The following is a 16,591-nucleotide window of genomic DNA, read 5'->3' as shown; positions in this document are numbered from 1 at the left end:
CCTTAGAAAAGACCCTGATGCTGGGAAAGATTGAAGGTGGAGGAAAAGAGGGAACAGAAGATGAGATGGTTGGATGGCATTACTGACTCAACGGACACAGCAAACTCAGGGAGACAGTGAAAGACAGGGAAGCCTAGCCTGCTGCAGTCCAGGGGGTCACAAAGAATTGGATACAACTCAGTGACTGAACAACGACCACGTTAAAGGGAGCAAAAGCATGAGGGAAAAAATACGTTTTTCTAGGACACGTATGTAAAGATATAAAAAAAAGAAGTTATTTTCACAAGTCCAATTTATTTTCTAAACATACAGTGCTATTCTACTTACCATGGCAGTTAGTATGACAATATTTTTAATGCCTCTCATCCCTATTTACTAATGTTTTGGTCTTTGTTATGGGTTTTTTTGGTTGTTTTGCTTTGTTTCATTTGTTTGTAATTTGATTAACAGAAATACATTTAAATCTACAAAAAAAAAAAAAAAAAAAAGGATGACAGAGCCAGGGCTGCTGTGGACTAGGGAGTGACTAAGGGCTGAGCTGGCTATAGATGCCAGTGATCTTGGCCACAGAGTGACTCCAGGAGCAAAGTTCAGAGGAAGGCAGAAGAGGCTCCAGGAAAAAGACCCAGGGGTTTCCCTGGTAGTCCAGTGCTTAGGACTTGGGGCTCTCACTGCAGTTGAGTTGGTTCAATCCATGGTCGGGGACCTAAGATCCCATCAGATCCCATGAGCCATGCCCCCCGACAAAAAAAGACACCTAGATGCTCATGATCATAGTGTCAAGGCTCGCTGACCTTGTTTGACCTTGATGTGGATTCATTTCTCCCAAGTGGGAAGATTATGATTTTTACTAGAGATCAATAGTGTTTTCCTGGTGGCTCAGTGGTAAAGAATCCACCTGCCAATGCAGGAGACCCAGGAGACATGGGAAGATCCCCTGGAGAAGGAAATGGTAATCCACTCCAGTATTCTTGCCTGGAAAATCCCATGGACAGTGGAGGCTGCCGGGCTGCAGTCCATGGGGGGCTCACAAAGAGTTGGACACGACTGAGCACACGCATTTGTAGTACGAGTTACCCTATGATGCTGGGAGGTGTCAGGCTGAAAACCACCATCAAGAAGAGTCTTCATGCATTTGGGGCTCCAGCTCCAGCCACATCAGCAAACATCTTCTTTCATTTCCTTGAGCTGGATGTTCACCAGGCAGTTACGATGTTATTATACAGGAAGAGAAGACACACAAACATCTTTTGTTCTGCAGAAGGCAGTGTGGTCATGTGCCCAGTGGGCTATTAATCCTTACTTAATCCTTCTTCCCCAGGAAGCTTTATTATCCTGGGGAATGCAAGTACTGTTCGGCATCCTTAGGGCAGGGGGCTGGGCCAGTGGGTGCGGCCACTTCCCTGGAAATCTGTCACCCTCCTTCTGGCCCCTGGGGTAGAACTGCCAGTGCTCAGAGATGGAGGTATGTTGGGAATTCCATGGGGGCAGCCAGGAAGAATGGGATCACAGGCCTACAGTTGGGAAAGAGGACAAGGCCCGGTGAGGAGCTCCCCTAGGGAACACGTGGGTCCCCCAGGTTCAGTCATGAGATGAGGAGTTGCCATTGGGCTCCCACCCGATGCACCTGTGAATTCTAATCACAAGAGCTTGATGTATTTATCGTTTGATGAATTGCCTGAGCCTGACTGATACTGTTTCAGTTTCTGTAAGGGAGAAGGGCTTCCCAGGTGTCACTAGTGGTAAAGAACCCACCTGCCAATGCAGGAGACCTTCAGAGACCCAGGTACAATCCCTGGGTCAGGAAGATCCCCTGGAGAAGGGAATGGTAACCCACTCCAGTATTCTTGCCTGGAGAATCCCATGGACAGAGGAGCCTGGCCAGCTATAGTCCATGGGGTCGCAAAGTCGGAGTCAACTGAAGCAACTTAGCAGGCACACACTTGAGGGAGTGAAGTGAGGCCCCCATGTGGCTCTTATTCCCTTTCCAGGTGCTTCTCCAGATGTCCCTCCATGGACCCTTCTGGTAACTCAGCAGGTGACTGAGATGCAACGTCAGAGGTCTCATTCTTTGTTCTTCACCCCACAGGAATCAGACCCAGAGAGCTTGAGTAGTTTCTCAGAGTCACACAGACTCAGACTCAGGCCCAGAGCTGACTGTGGCTCAGATCATGAACCCCTTATTGCCAAATTCAGACTTAAATTGAAGAAAATAGGGAAAGCCACTAGACCATTCAGGTATGAGCTAAATCAAATCCCTGATGATTATACAGTGGAAGCGACAAATAAATCCAAGGGATTAGATTTGATAGACAGAGTCCCTGAAGAACTATGGACCTATTGTACAGGAGGCAAGGATCAAGACCATCCCCAAGAAAAAGAAATGCAAAAAGGCAAAATGGTTATCTGAGGAGGCTTTACAAATAGCTGAGAAAAGAAGAGATGCAAAAGGCAAAGGAGAAAAGGAAAGCTATACCCATCTGAATGCAGAGTTCCAAAGAACAGCAAGGGGAGATAAGAAAGCCTTCCTCAATGATCAATGCAAAGAAATAGAGGAAAACAACAGAATGGGAAAGACTAGAGATCTCTTCAAGAAAATGAGAGATACCAAAGAAACATTTCATGCAAAGATGGGCACAATAAAGGACAGAAGTGGTAGGGACTGTTAGAAGCAGAAGATATTAAGAAAAGGAGGCAAGAATACACAGAAGAACTGTGCAAAAAATATCTAATGACCCAGATAACCATGATGGTGTGATCACTCACCTAGAGCCAAACATCCTGGAATGCGAAGTCAAGTGGGCCTTAGGAAGCATCACTATGAACAAAGCTAGTGGATGTGATGGATTCCAGTTGCGCTATTTCAAATCCTCAAAGATGATGCCGTGAAAGTGCTGCACTCAATATGCCAGCAAATTTGGAGAACTCAGCAGTGGACACAGGACTGGAAAGGTCAGTTTTCATTCCAATCCCAAAGAAAGGCAATGCCAAAGAATGCTCAAACTACCACACAATTGCACGCATCTAATGCTAGGAAAGTAATGCTCAAAATTCTCCAAGCCAAGCTTCAACAGTATGTGAACCGTGAACTTCCAGATGTTCAAGCTGGTTTTAGAAAAGGCAGAGGAACCAGAAATCAAATTGCCAACATCCGTTGGATCATAGAAAAAGCAAGAGAGTTCCAGAAAAACATCTATTTCTGCTTTATTAACTATGCCAAAGCCTTTGACTGTGTGGATCACAACATACTGTGGAAAATTCTTCAAGATATGGGAATACCAGACCACCTTACCTGCCTTCTGAGAAATCTGTATGCAGGTCAAGAAGCAACAGTTAGAACTGGACATGGAACAATGGACTGTTTCCAAATTGGGAAAGGAGTACATTGAGGCTGTATATTGTCACCCTGCTTATTTAACTTATATGCAGAGTACATCATGCAAAATGCTGGGCTGGAAGAAGCACAAGCTGGAATCAAGATTACCAGGAGAAATATCAATAACCTCAGATACACAGATGACACCACCCTTATGGCAGAAAATGAAGAAGAACTAAAGAGGGTCTTGATGAAAATGAAAAAGACAATGAAAACCCTTGCTTGGAACCCAACATTAAAGAAACTAAGATCACAGCATCGGGTCCCACACTTCATGGCAAATAGATGGGGAAACAATGGAAACAGTGACAGATTTTATTTTCTTGGGCTCCAAAATCACTGCAGATGGTGACTGCAGCCATGAAATTAAAGATGCTTACTCCTTGGAAGCAAAGCTATGACCAACCTAGACAGCAAATTAAAAAACAGAGACATCACTTTGCTGACAAAAGTCTGTCTAGTCAAACCTATGGTTTTTCCAGTAATCAAGTATGGATGTGAAAGTTGGGCCATAAAGAAGGTTGAGTGCTGAAGAACTGATTCTTTTGAACTGTGGTGTTGGAGAAGACTCTTGAGAGTCCATGGGACTGCAAGGAGATCAACCTAGTCAATCCTAAAAGAAATGAATCCTGAATATTCATTGGAAGGACTGATGCTGAAGCTGAAGCTCCAATACTTTGACCACCTGATGAGCAGACTCATTGGAAAAGACCCTGATGCTGGGAAAGTTTGAAGGCGGGAGGAGAAGGGGACGACAGAGGATGAGATGGTTGGATGGCATCACTGACTCAGACGTGAGTTTGAGCAAGCTCCAGGAGTTGGTGATGGACAGGAAGGCCTGGCATCCTGCAGTCCATGGGGTCATAGAGTCGAAGAGAACTGAGTGACTGAACTGAACTGAACTGATCATTCCTAAAGGATATTTTCTCTAGATACAGAATTCTGGGCTAACAATTCTTTAACCACTTTACTATTCTAATGTTTTCTGGCCTCTGTGGTTTCTGGTGACAAATCCTCAGTCATAGTTCCCCTGTATATATATATACATGCAGGAGACATAAGAAATGTGGGTTCGATCCCTGGGTCAGGAAGATCCCCTGGGGGCAAGGCATGGCAACCCACTCCAGTATTCTTGCCTGGGCAATCCCATGGACCGAGCAGTCCATAGGATCGCAAAGAATCAGAGTCGATTGAAGCAACTTAGCATGCATGTGTGTGTGTGTATATATATATATATATATATTTTCACAACTCTTTACCAACGAGCCCCTGGGGAAGCCCCTTATATGATATGTTACTTATATCTGGCTGCTTTCAAGAATTTTCCATCACATTTCATTTTCAACTGATTACGACGTGTTTAGGCATAATTTCCATTTTGTTTATCCTGTTTGTGGTCTATTGAGCTTCTTGCATCTACAGATACATATTTTCCACCAAATTTAGGATATCTCAGTAATTAATTCTTACATATTTTGTTTCCACTTTGGTTTCCTTCCTCCCTTCTTTTGGTGCTCCAACAACAAGAATGTTAGAAATATTTATCATTGTTCCACAGGCTGCTGAGATTGTTAAATTTGTTTTTAATCATTTTTGTCTTTATCCTTCAGATTTAATAGTTGTTTAATTTATCTTCAAGTTGACTGACTTTGCCATCTCTACTCTGCTATTGAATCCATTCAATGAATATTTTAATTTCAGATATTACTATTTTTGTCTCTAAAATTCCTCTTGCACTCTTTTTTAGTGGTTTCTGTTATCTGCTGACCACTTCTACTTTCCATTTGAGGGTGTTTACCTTATAGGTCTGGTTCTGATAACTGTTTATGACATATACTTAAAGTATTTGTCTGATGATTGCAATATCTGCGCCATCTCAGGGTCAGCATCATTAATTGCCTTTTCCTTGGAGAAATGGTGTCATTTTCCTGGTTCTTTGTATGTCAAGTAAGTTTGCACTGTATCCTGTACATTTTGAATATTATGCTGTAAAACTCTAATCCTGTTTAAAACAAGCAAAAAACTTCCACAGAATGCTGACTTTTGTTCTGTTGTGTTTATTCTGTTTATACAGGCAGCCGACCCATTTGCGTTCAGATCATAAGTGCCGTCTTGTCTTCTGTTTCTGGGGTCCCTTTGTCAGGTCAGTGGTCAAAACCTTTGCAGCACTGGACATTCTGCCAGTGTTTGCCCTGGACATTCGCAACTCTGGGCCAAGCTCAAGGTTTGCATGGGTTCACACACAGAATTATCCAGCTCGCTCATCCTACTTCATAGCTCTCTGGACTCCCTTTTCTTGTCTTCTGGCCAGAAGATAAGATTTTTCTCAGAATTTATGATCACAACTAGACTGCCTTCTGATGAAAGTTGGGACATGAAAGGAAGAAAAATGAGAAATTTACCCCTGAATGAGTCATTCTTCAAGTTTTGTCTCCCCTCCCCAATCTGATTGCTGTTACCTGAGAGTCCTCTAGTAATGACTCATTTTGTCCAGCGTTTGGGCTGTGATCAGTGGGAGAGATAGACTTAAGAGGGTACACTCCAGGAGAGGAACCTGTACCAGGAGAGGAAGCTGATGTTTCTTGCATTGAAGTTATTTTTAAAAGCACTTCAGATACTTTTGGATATACCTAATATATCCTTCTCTCATCCCTTTTCCTCCTTTCATGTCCAGAAAAACACCAGGCTGAACTTGGACTTCATTGCTCCCAAGTGTTTCATGATTTTAATATGTATAATACAAAGATTGTGTAGTATAGTCTTACAACTTTTTAAACATTATATAAAATGGCCTTATAACGTAAATGCCTAGTGTACAGTCAACTTCTGTAAATGTTCCATAGCTGCTGCTGCTGCTGCTAAGTCGCTTCAGTCGTGTCTGACTCTGTGCGACCCCATAGACAGCAGCCCACCAGGCCCCGCCGTCCCTGGGATTCTCCAGGAAGGAAACTGGAGTGGGTTGCCATTTCCTTCTCCAATACAGGAAAGTGAAAAGTGAAAGCGAAGTCATTCAGTCCTATCTGACTCTTAGCAACACCTTGGACTGCAGCCTAGCAGGCCCCTCCATCCATGGGGTTTTCCAGGAAAGAGTACTGGAGTGGGGTGCCACTGCCTTCTCCCCATAGTTGCTTAGAAAGAACATATATGCTCTATTGTTGATGTAGAACTACATGTCTGATTATTGCTCAAGCTTCTTCATTGTATGGGCTTTCCAGGTGGTGCACCGCCTGCCAGTGCAGGAGATGTAAGAGACCCAGGCTTGATCCCTGAGTAGGGAAGATCCCCTGGAGAAGGGAATGACTACCTGCTCCAGTATTCTTGCCCGGAGAATTTCATGGACAGAGGAGCCTGGTGGGCTACAGCCCATATGGCAAAGAGTCAGTCAAGACTGAAGTGACTTAGCACACACGCAGGCTTTCACCGCATTGTTCAAATCTCCTAAAATCTTACTAATTTTCTGTCTTCCTGCTTTATCGATTACTATGGAAGATAAGGAGATCAACCCTGGGATTTCTTTGGAAGGAATGATGCTAAAGCTGAAACTCCAGTACTTTGGCCACCTCATGCGAAGAGTTGACTCATTGGAAAAGACTCTGATGATGGGAGGGATCAGGGGCAGGAGGAGAAGGGGACGACAGAGGAAGAGATGGCTGGATGGCATCACTGACTTGATAGACGTGAGTCTGAGTGAACTCCGGGAGTTGGTGATGGACAGGGAGGCCTGGCGTGCTGCGATTCATGAGATCGCAAAGAGTCGGACACGAATGAGTGACTGATCTGATCTGATCTGATGGAAGATATGTTAAAATCTCCCACCATGACTATGAATTTGCCCATATTTCCCTGTAATTATGTAAGTTTCTACAATATATATTTTAAGGTGACCTTGTTAGGTGCAATCCAGGGGGATATATCTTGTGTGTGCGTATGTTAGTCGCTCAGTCGTGTCCGACTCTTTGAGACCCCATGAACCCACCAGGCTCCTCTGTCCATGGACTTCTCCAGGCAAGAACACTGGAGTGGGTGGCCATTCCTTTCTTTAAATTTACTTCTTTATTGTTTATTTTCGGCTGCACTGGGTCTCTGTTGCTGCGTCACCCGCTTGCTCTAGTTGTGGTATTCGGGGATTACTCCCCAGTTGCAGTGCTCAGCTTCTCACTGCCCATGGTTTCTCATGTTGCAGAGCACAGGCTCCAGGGCAGGTGGGCTTCGGTAGTTGGGGCACACGGGCTCAGCACTTGTGGTGCATGGGCTCAGCCACTCTGCGACATGTGGAATCTTCCCAGATCAGGGATCGAACCTATGTCCCCTGCTTTGGCAGGTAGATTCTTTACCACTGAGCCATCAGGGAAGTCCCAGGGGGATTGATCTTAACGAATTGTTTCTTTTATCATGTGTAGTGAGTATTTTTCTCCCCAGTAGTGCTTTTATGCCTAAAGACTATTTTGTCTCATTTTATTGTAGCTACACTAGCTTTCTCTTGATTTGTATTCTGTTGGTATGTGTTTTCTCACTATTTTATTTACTCTTGAATAATGTATTCTACGTATAATATTCACAATGATTACTCATATATTTAGGCTTATTACTATTGCTTTATTTTGTCCTTTTCTCCTTACCCTACCTTTTCTTTTTCTTTTCTCTTTTTCTCCTTCTATTGGGTTGTTGCTGCTGCTGCTAAGTCGCTCAGTTGTGTCTGACTCTGTGTGACCCCATAGATGGCAGCCCACCAGGCTCCCCGTCCCTGGGATTCTCCAGGCAAGAACACTGGAGTGGGTTGCCATTTCCGTCTCCAATGCATGAAAGTGAAAAGTGAAAGTGAAGTTGTTCAGTCATGTCAGGCTCTTTGCAACCCATGGACTGTAGCCCACCAGGCCCCTCCATCCTTGAGATTTTCCAGGCAAGAGTACTGGAGTGGGTTGCCATTTCCTTCTCCATTGGGTTGTTGAGTTTTCTTGATTTTTCTTTCCATTTATGCTACAGACATATATTTTTAAAATTCCACTCAGAACTTACTGGGCTTCTGATCTCTTAGGATTCAAGTCTTTAATAAATTCTAAAAAAATTTTGGCCATTGTCACTTTGAGAATTGCTTCTTCCTCGTGACCTATCTTCTTTTTGAAAACCCCATTATCCGCATATGGAAAATCTCTTCCTGTCCTACTTGCCTCCTCAGCTCAGCTCAGCCCAGTCGCTCAGTCATGTCTGACTCTTTACAACCCCATGGACAGCAGCACGCCAGGCCTCCCTGTCCATCACCAACTCCCGGAGTTTACTCAAATTCATATCCATTGAGTTGATGATGCCATCCAATCATCTCATCCTCTGTCGTCCCCTTCTCCAGCCTTCAATCTTTCCCAGCATCAGGGTCTTTTCCAAATGAGTCAGTTCTTCACATCAGATGGCCAAAGTATTGGAGTTTCAGCTTCAGCATCAGTCCTTCTAATGAATATTCATGACTGATCTCCTTTAGGATAGACTGATCTTAACCTTTCATATTTCCCATCTCTTAGTCTCTCTGAGCTGCTTTCTGTGAGATATCCTCTACTCTACCTTCCAGTTTCCAAATTCTCCTTCAGGTTTGTGTGACTTGTCCACCGACTCTTTAATGACTATATACTTTTCATTTTTTGTTAGTCCTATTAGATTCCTTTTTCAGAACGGCTTTATTCTTTTTAACAATGTCTAATTCTCTTCATATATGTTTAATACCTTCTGTTAAGTCCTGACTCATTTTAAATATATTTATTTTATAATTTTTTTGATGGTCCTATTAGCTTAAGTTGTTAGGATCTAATCTCGCAGTGGTCATCTGCTGGCCCAAGCTCATGCTGGATTGCAGTCTTAGTTTGTGAAATCATATTTAGTATGCTTCTATTTTAGCAATCTAGAGCTCCCTCGATTGAGGGCATATTCTCTGAGGAGGTTTTTTATTTGCTTCTCACAGGCATTTCAGGGATATTAGTACTGCTTGGGAACAGTTTTATATTAATTTCTCAGCTTGGAAATTCCCAGACCAAATGTACAGTGTACATTTAAACCCTGAACCTATATGAGGAATTTACAGTAATATCAATAAAACATCAAATACCTAGGCATTAATGTAATGAAAGTTGTACAAGAGCTTTTCCATGTTCATACATTGGAAGATTCAAAATTATAAAGACATAAACACTCTACAATTTGAGATAGTTAGAGTTTTCAAAGTAGTCATAATTTTTAAAAAATCCCAGAAGGTTTGGTGACTACGCATGGAAATCAAAAAGTTGATTCTAAACTGTACATGTAAATGCAAAGGATCAAGAAGAACCAAGACAAGCTTGAAGAAAAAGACTCTCTCTACCTGATATCAAGACTTATTATAAAGCTAGGTAACAATATACAATGTGATATTGTCATAAGGGTAAATAAACTGACTAGAGGAAGAGAATTCAGAAACTGACCAATATGTATATGGTCACTTGATTTATGGCAAAGATGACAATGCAGTCCAAGGGAGGAAAAAATACAATTTTTAATTAAATGTTGGAATCAACTGGGTAACTAGATGGGGAAAAGTGATATCAACCTATATATATACAAAAAAATCTATACAAAAAATGAATTCCAGATGGAATGAAAGATAATAAAGCTTCTAAAAGAAGACATAGGAAATATCTTTATTACTTTGGAGAAAAACAAGCATTTCTTAAATAGGTCATATAAAGCAAGTGCTATGAAGAAAAGTCTGATAATTGGACTTTATTGTTAAAAAGCAGAGACATTACTTTACCAACAAAGGTTCATCTAGTCAAGTTTATGGTTTTCCCAGTAGTCATGTATGGATGTGAGTATTGGACTATAAAGAAAGCTGAGCACAGAAGAATTGATGCTTTTGAATTGTGGTGTTGGAGAAGACTCTTGAGAGTCCCTTGGACTGCAAGGAGATCCAACAAGTCCATCCTAAAGGAGATCAGTCCTGGGTGTTCATTGGAAGGCCTGATGCTGAAGCTGAAACTCCAATACTTTGGCCACCTGATGTGAGGAGCTGACCCACTTGAAAAGACCCTGTTGCTGGGAAAGATTGAGGGCAGGAGGAGAAGGGGACGACAGAGGATGAGATGGCTGGATGGCATTACTGACTTGATGGACATGGGTTTGGGTGAACTCTGGGAGTTGGTAATGGACAGGGAGGCCTGGCGTGCTGCAGTTCATGGGGTCACAAAGAGTCAGACATGACTGAGCGAGTGAACTGAACTAAAACTCAGGGATGTCTGTTCATCAAAAAACATCACTAGAAGAGTGAAAAAGCAAGTCATGAGAAATGATACTTGCAATATATATACCTGACAAAGATCTATATTTGAAGTAGATAAAGAACAATAAATCAAATAAGAAAGAACAAAAAAATTAACAAAATACTTGAACAGGCATTTCATAAAAGCATATACAAAACTGCCAAAATACTTATGAAGAAGTATTCATTCTCATTAGTCATCATAGAATCACAAATTTAACCAGAATGGCTCAAATGAGGCAGAGAGGAAAAGACAATATCAACTGTTGAGGAAAATATGGAGCAACTGGAATGCTTATGCACTGGGAATTTAAAATGATCAACCACTTCAAAAAACTGTATAGAAGTGTCCTCCAAATGTGAGTTTATGAATACCTGCTGCTGCTGCTGCTACTGCTAAGTCACTTCAGTCGTGTCCAACTCTGTGCATCCCCATAGACGGCAGCCCACCAGGCTCCCCCGTCCCTGGGATTCTCCAGGCAAGAACACTGGAGTGGGTTGCCATTTCCTTCTCCAATGCATAAAAGTGAAAAGTGAAAGTGAAGTCGCTCAGTCATGTCTGACTCTTAGCGACCCCATGGACTGCAGCCTACCAGGCTCCTCCATCCATGGGATTTTCCAGGCAAGAGTACTGGAGTGGGGTGCCATTGCCTTCTCCGTTATGAATGCCTAAGGTCCATTAATTTTTCTCTTATATATTTGTCCAACAGAAATATCTTATGTTCCATCAAAATTAATGTACTAGAATATTCAAAGCAGCAGTATTCACAATATCCCCAAACTGGAAGCTAACACAAATGTCATGGATGAACCTTCAAACCCAAGTGCCAAATTACCGAAACCAGTATCCCACCCCCCGGGTTATCCCTGCTTCTGTCATGTGCTTGATGTTGTAGTTTGCTATTCCCTCTTCATTTGGCTTCTGGGGATTTCCTTTATTTCCTTATGATCTCAGATCTTTACTTAAAAGGCTGAACCTGACAGCTCATCCAGGACATCAGGTGGATTTGCAACAGAAATGTCACCAGGCCACATAGATCATAACACGCCCTTTCCATGTCCCTACCAAGATATGAAGTCTTCCTGACACTGTTTTTATAGTCTATATGTGATGTTTCATTGTAAAGGAAGAGGAGAGGGAGAAAGCGAGAGAGAACATACTTTCACTTAACACAAAAGAGACTGGGGAGCTTAGTGGGGGAAGAACCTCTTCCTGCATGTCCTCTGCTAAGAGGCCCAGGTGTAATACATTCCACATCCTTGCTGCCCTACCTGGCCAGACACCAACTGCTTGACAGCTCTCAGGACCCACCTCTGGTCCCATGAGGTTGGCAGCTATTAGTGGAGCCTCCCTCACTCAGATGAGCAACTATTCACCCCCATCAGACCCCAGGGTCCTGTGACCCGGGCTGGAATTGAGGCTGTCAAGCCCTACTGACAGGTGTGCAAAGAGGGTGGGCGTGAGAACAGTCACGCCCCCCTTCTGCTCCACCTCCACAGTCCTTGTGAAATCCCCTTCAAGGTCACACCCTTGTGATGGAAGAACAGATTTAATACCTGGGTGCAGCTTGCACTTCTTGTATCCTAAGTTTCAACAGCCCATGAGGTCCTGGTGCTATGTCCCCAGGCCATGTCCAAAAGAAGAAAACTGTTGGCCAGCTGGGGAAAGAGTTGTTCCTCCCAGGGAGCTAGGCTGGGCCCCAGAGGCCATGATTGTGAGCTTCCTGCAAACCACCTCTCTGTGGTTGAGTGGAAGTTGTTCAGTTGCTCAGTCATGTCTGACTCTTTGTGACCCCATGAACTGCAGCACACCAGGCCTCCCTGTCCATCACCAACTTCCGGAGTCCACCCAAACCCATGTCCATTGAGTCAGTGATGCCATCCAACCATCTCATCCTCTGTCGTCCCCTTCTTCTCCTGCCTTTAATCTTTCCCAACGTCAGGGTCTTTTCTAATGAGTCGACCCTTCACATCACATGGCCAAAGTACTGGAGTTTCAGCATCAAAGGCTTTCACATTTTGAGGTAGAATTGGGGCTTCTTACAACCCACTGTCACTTCTAACACATAGCAAAAGAAAATGTGTGGGTAAACAGCTTCTTTTCCAGAGAGATGCTTAGGCCAAAACAACAACAGATAAGAGTTAAAAGTTCTGGAGTATTTTGTGTGCCAGGCACTGTCCCAAGAACTTTAAATGGATTACCTCATTTGTCTCAAAATAATCCAAAAGGTATGTATTATTATCTCCCACTTTTCCTGATGAGGAAACTGAGGCTCCAAGAGGTTAAATAAATAACTTGCTGGAAGTGACACAGTCAAGCGACAAAGCCCGGGCAGAGAACAAGTAAGTCTGTCTCATGTTCCTTGACCAGACTTCTAGATGTAAATATTTCATCATTGATCCTGGCCTCTATGTCACCTCCACTGCACAGAGTGTCCTGCCTTTGGAGCAATCTTTTCTATCTCCTCATGGGAGGAGCAGAGACCCTCCCTGGTAGGACTCCCAAGGGCCCTTCCTCACCCATTTCCTCTGCCTGGCCACCAGGGCAGCCCTCCTCCCCATCCTCATAACCAGAGTCTCCCAGATGCACTGGCCCACCTGTCTGTTTTGATTTTACTTTGCTAATCAGTCTTCTCCCTCAACTCTGAGCTGCTGTAAACCTAGACGGATCCCTTGTTCCTCTTCCCAGGCTCCGAAAAAGGACTGGCTGCCCCACGAACCATGGGACGTGGCTCCCAAAAGCTAGTGCTGGGGGTGGTCTGTTTGGCTCTTCCTTGGCTGGAAACGCCAGGTCAGGAAGGCCCAGCTTTCCTTCAAGGGGAGTAGTTTCTCTAAGTGAAGGGTTCAGATTCTTGAGGGTGAGAGGTGGAGTCTTTAAATGTAAAAAAAAAGTAGAATTTTTGGTAATAACTGAGGAGGACTTGCTGGCACTAACCATCTTCAGTGGTTGTGGTTTAAAAGCTAAAATTAGAAAGTCACCTTCAGATAAGGCATCCCACATATTTCTTGTTTAAAAGATCAACCTCAATGGGGCATTAGACATAGCTTTAATGGCTTCAGAGCAGAGGGAGCATAAAGTTTGCCAGAGCTGTTGGAGGAAAACCCAGCAAAGTCATCCTCCTAGGTTTCCAGGGAACACCCTTCAGTTTTATTAGACCTCTATCAAATTCCAGGTCTTGACCACCACCAAAATCTCGCAGTCAACCAAAGGTTCCTGCCAGCCAACATTGTTCAGTTTTATAAGGAAGAACAATGGTCCAATGTAAGGCCCCCAAAACCAAGAGATAACTTTAAGGAAGGTGACAGACATCATAATCAACCCAATCATCAAGCATCAACCTTGGCAATCCAGCTGGATCCTGTCCTGATTATCCACTGGAAAAAGTAGGCAACATAGAATTCTTTGTTGGGCTGAACCAGATGACACCTTAAATTCCCTTTCGACTGAGAATCATCTGCGATTCACTCAATCCTTGTAATTGTTGTTGTGTTGTTCAGTCACCAAATCGTGTCCTACTCTTTGCAAGCCCACGGACTGCAACACACTGGGCTCCTCTGTCCTCCACTATCTCCTGGAGCTTGCTCAAATTCATGTCCATTGAGTAGGTGATGCTATCTAACCATCTCATCCTCTGTCGTCCCCTTCTCCTTTTGCCTTCAGTCTTTCCCAGCATCAGGATCTTTTCCAATGAATCAGCTCTTCACATCAGGTGGTCAAAGTATTGGCGCTTTGGCTTCAGTATCAGTCCTTCCAATGAATATTCAGGGTTGATTTCCTTTAGGATTGACTAGTTTGATCTCCTTGCAGTTCAAAGGACTCTCAATCCTTGTAATATCTGTCCCTTAATAAACCCAGGAATATTAATGCGTTGACACACTCAACCCTCCCCAAAACCCAGTGAAGTGGTTTTTATTAACATCTTTTTCAGAAACGGGGAGAGAAACTTGCCAGGCTGCCAGAGCTGGTTGGAGAAAAGAAAGGATTTGAATGTAGGTTTGTCTCACCCCAAAGCTGATACTCTTCCTGTCCATCCCTCTGCCTCTGGCATTTAATCAGCTTATTCAGCCTGCTGCCTCTGAAAAGGAAGTAAAGGATACAGACAGCTGGGGCCCAGGTGGAGACCCCACCCAGAGAAATGGGCACTTCCGGAGCAAAGCTGCCACTCGATGGGCCTTGTGATTGGCAGCCCCCAATGGTTAACCACAGGGCTGTCTCCATTGTAGAAAGAGGCTCCCTTTGTCCACACAGCCCTACGCGCAAACAATAGCTTTATCACCCAGGAGACCACAGAACAAAGGGAGGGAGGTAGATATGGACAGAACAGGGTATAAATAAGATGCTGTATGGGCAGAGAGAGGAAAAAAAAAGATTTAAAGACAGAACACACCAGGATATCTGACATGCAGGCTTTTAAACTATGCCTACGCTCTTTATGTGTAGAGCATACACAAATGAGCCTGTATTTTCAACTACGTCACATGCCTTGCTTTGCAACCAAAAACAATATTTGCGCTTCATGTGCTGCACTGTGGTGTTCCTCCACAGAATCACCTGGCACAGGTCCTGTACTCTAGATGCAAATGAATGCTTTTGTGGGGGAGGGGCGGGAGGGCGGGGGGTGGGGTGGGGGCGTGTTCTGGATGCCACACTGGCTAGCTGACATTGCTGGGCATGATGGATGCTGCCAGCACCGTTGCTTAGCAACCCAGTACCCTTCAAGACAATCCAGCGGTCTCGCTGGCTCGAAGAAGCAAGCAGGGTTGGTTCAGCATAGCACTGGACATGGAAAGATAATAATGGCTCTGTTCCAGTTATTAATAATCATTGTTTCTGATTTCCTGTGTAGCTCAACATACCTGAGGACACCCAGAGCCCTGCACTAGACTAGAGCTGAAAGAAGCCCAGGGTTTTTCAATGACTTCCAAATCGGCTTCAGAGAGTAGTGGAATTTTACTGGCTGGTCCCATGATGCTCCTGCAATCCTGGTCTTTTCCACAGCATAAAGGCAGATCTCCATGCCGTGACTCACCAGCATACCTCCAGATAACTGTTTGTCAGCCCTGTCATGAGTCATGCTTTCTTCAGCTTTCTTTTTTTCTCAAAACTGAGACACTTGACATTTTAGAATGGGGCTGGGGGAAGGTTCTGATATTTTTTTTTTCCTGTAAGTCCGTCTGTGGCTTTGTGTGCAAGTGTGGGGGTGTGGGGGACAAGGTGAGTAATGGCTGCAAGAACAGGTAAACAGGGGTGGAAAGCCCTGGAAAGCTTTCCAGGTAAACAGCACCTGGAAAGGCATGGAGGGAAGGCTGCTGTCGTCTGTATCACGCAGGGACGGAACGCCCCTGGGCTGTATTCTAGCAGGAGTGGTACCCTGGGCGGCAGCCTGCCCTCCACCCGTTCCTTTCCAGGATCAGACTGCTCCCTGCATCCCAGACAAAGAGAACGGCTTCACTTCGTGCAGTGTAGATGACGGCATCACTCTAAGGCTGTTAGAAAAATTCTGCCTGAGTTCTAAGGAACACAGGAAATTGAGATTTTTCTGATGCAAAAGGCGAAGCTCAACTGCCACCTAGAAATTGTGCTGGACAGAACAGACAGCAGAATTCCAGGGTTCTCGTTCTGACGTTCACTGGGAAAGGGATGAACTTCCATTTATTTTGCATGGCCCAGCACAAGTCTCTTCTCCTCTGTGAAGCCCTCAGCCTTGTAGATTTATTCCCTTAGCACACCCCCAAGTGTGAGCACCTCACGGTCAGGCAGTATTTCGTATGTATCGTGTCAGTCCTGCCCCATACCAAGATGTGCACACGATGTTCAGCGCATGCTTCTTGTTTGGAGGATAAATAACAAAAGAATTAATTAACCAGTCCAATAACTAAATCCAGTTAACCTCTGGCAACCTTTATTTGTTCCCATGCTTAACAATACACAGTCCACT

Source organism: Bos grunniens, chromosome 1, assembly GCF_055505025.1.
Source record: "Bos grunniens cultivar Pamir isolate PY7600 chromosome 1, Bosgru_T2T1.0, whole genome shotgun sequence".
In the NCBI taxonomy this organism is placed as follows: Eukaryota; Metazoa; Chordata; class Mammalia; order Artiodactyla; family Bovidae; genus Bos; species Bos grunniens.
The sequence above is the reverse complement of the archived record's forward strand: the minus strand, read 5'-3'. Positions refer to the sequence as shown.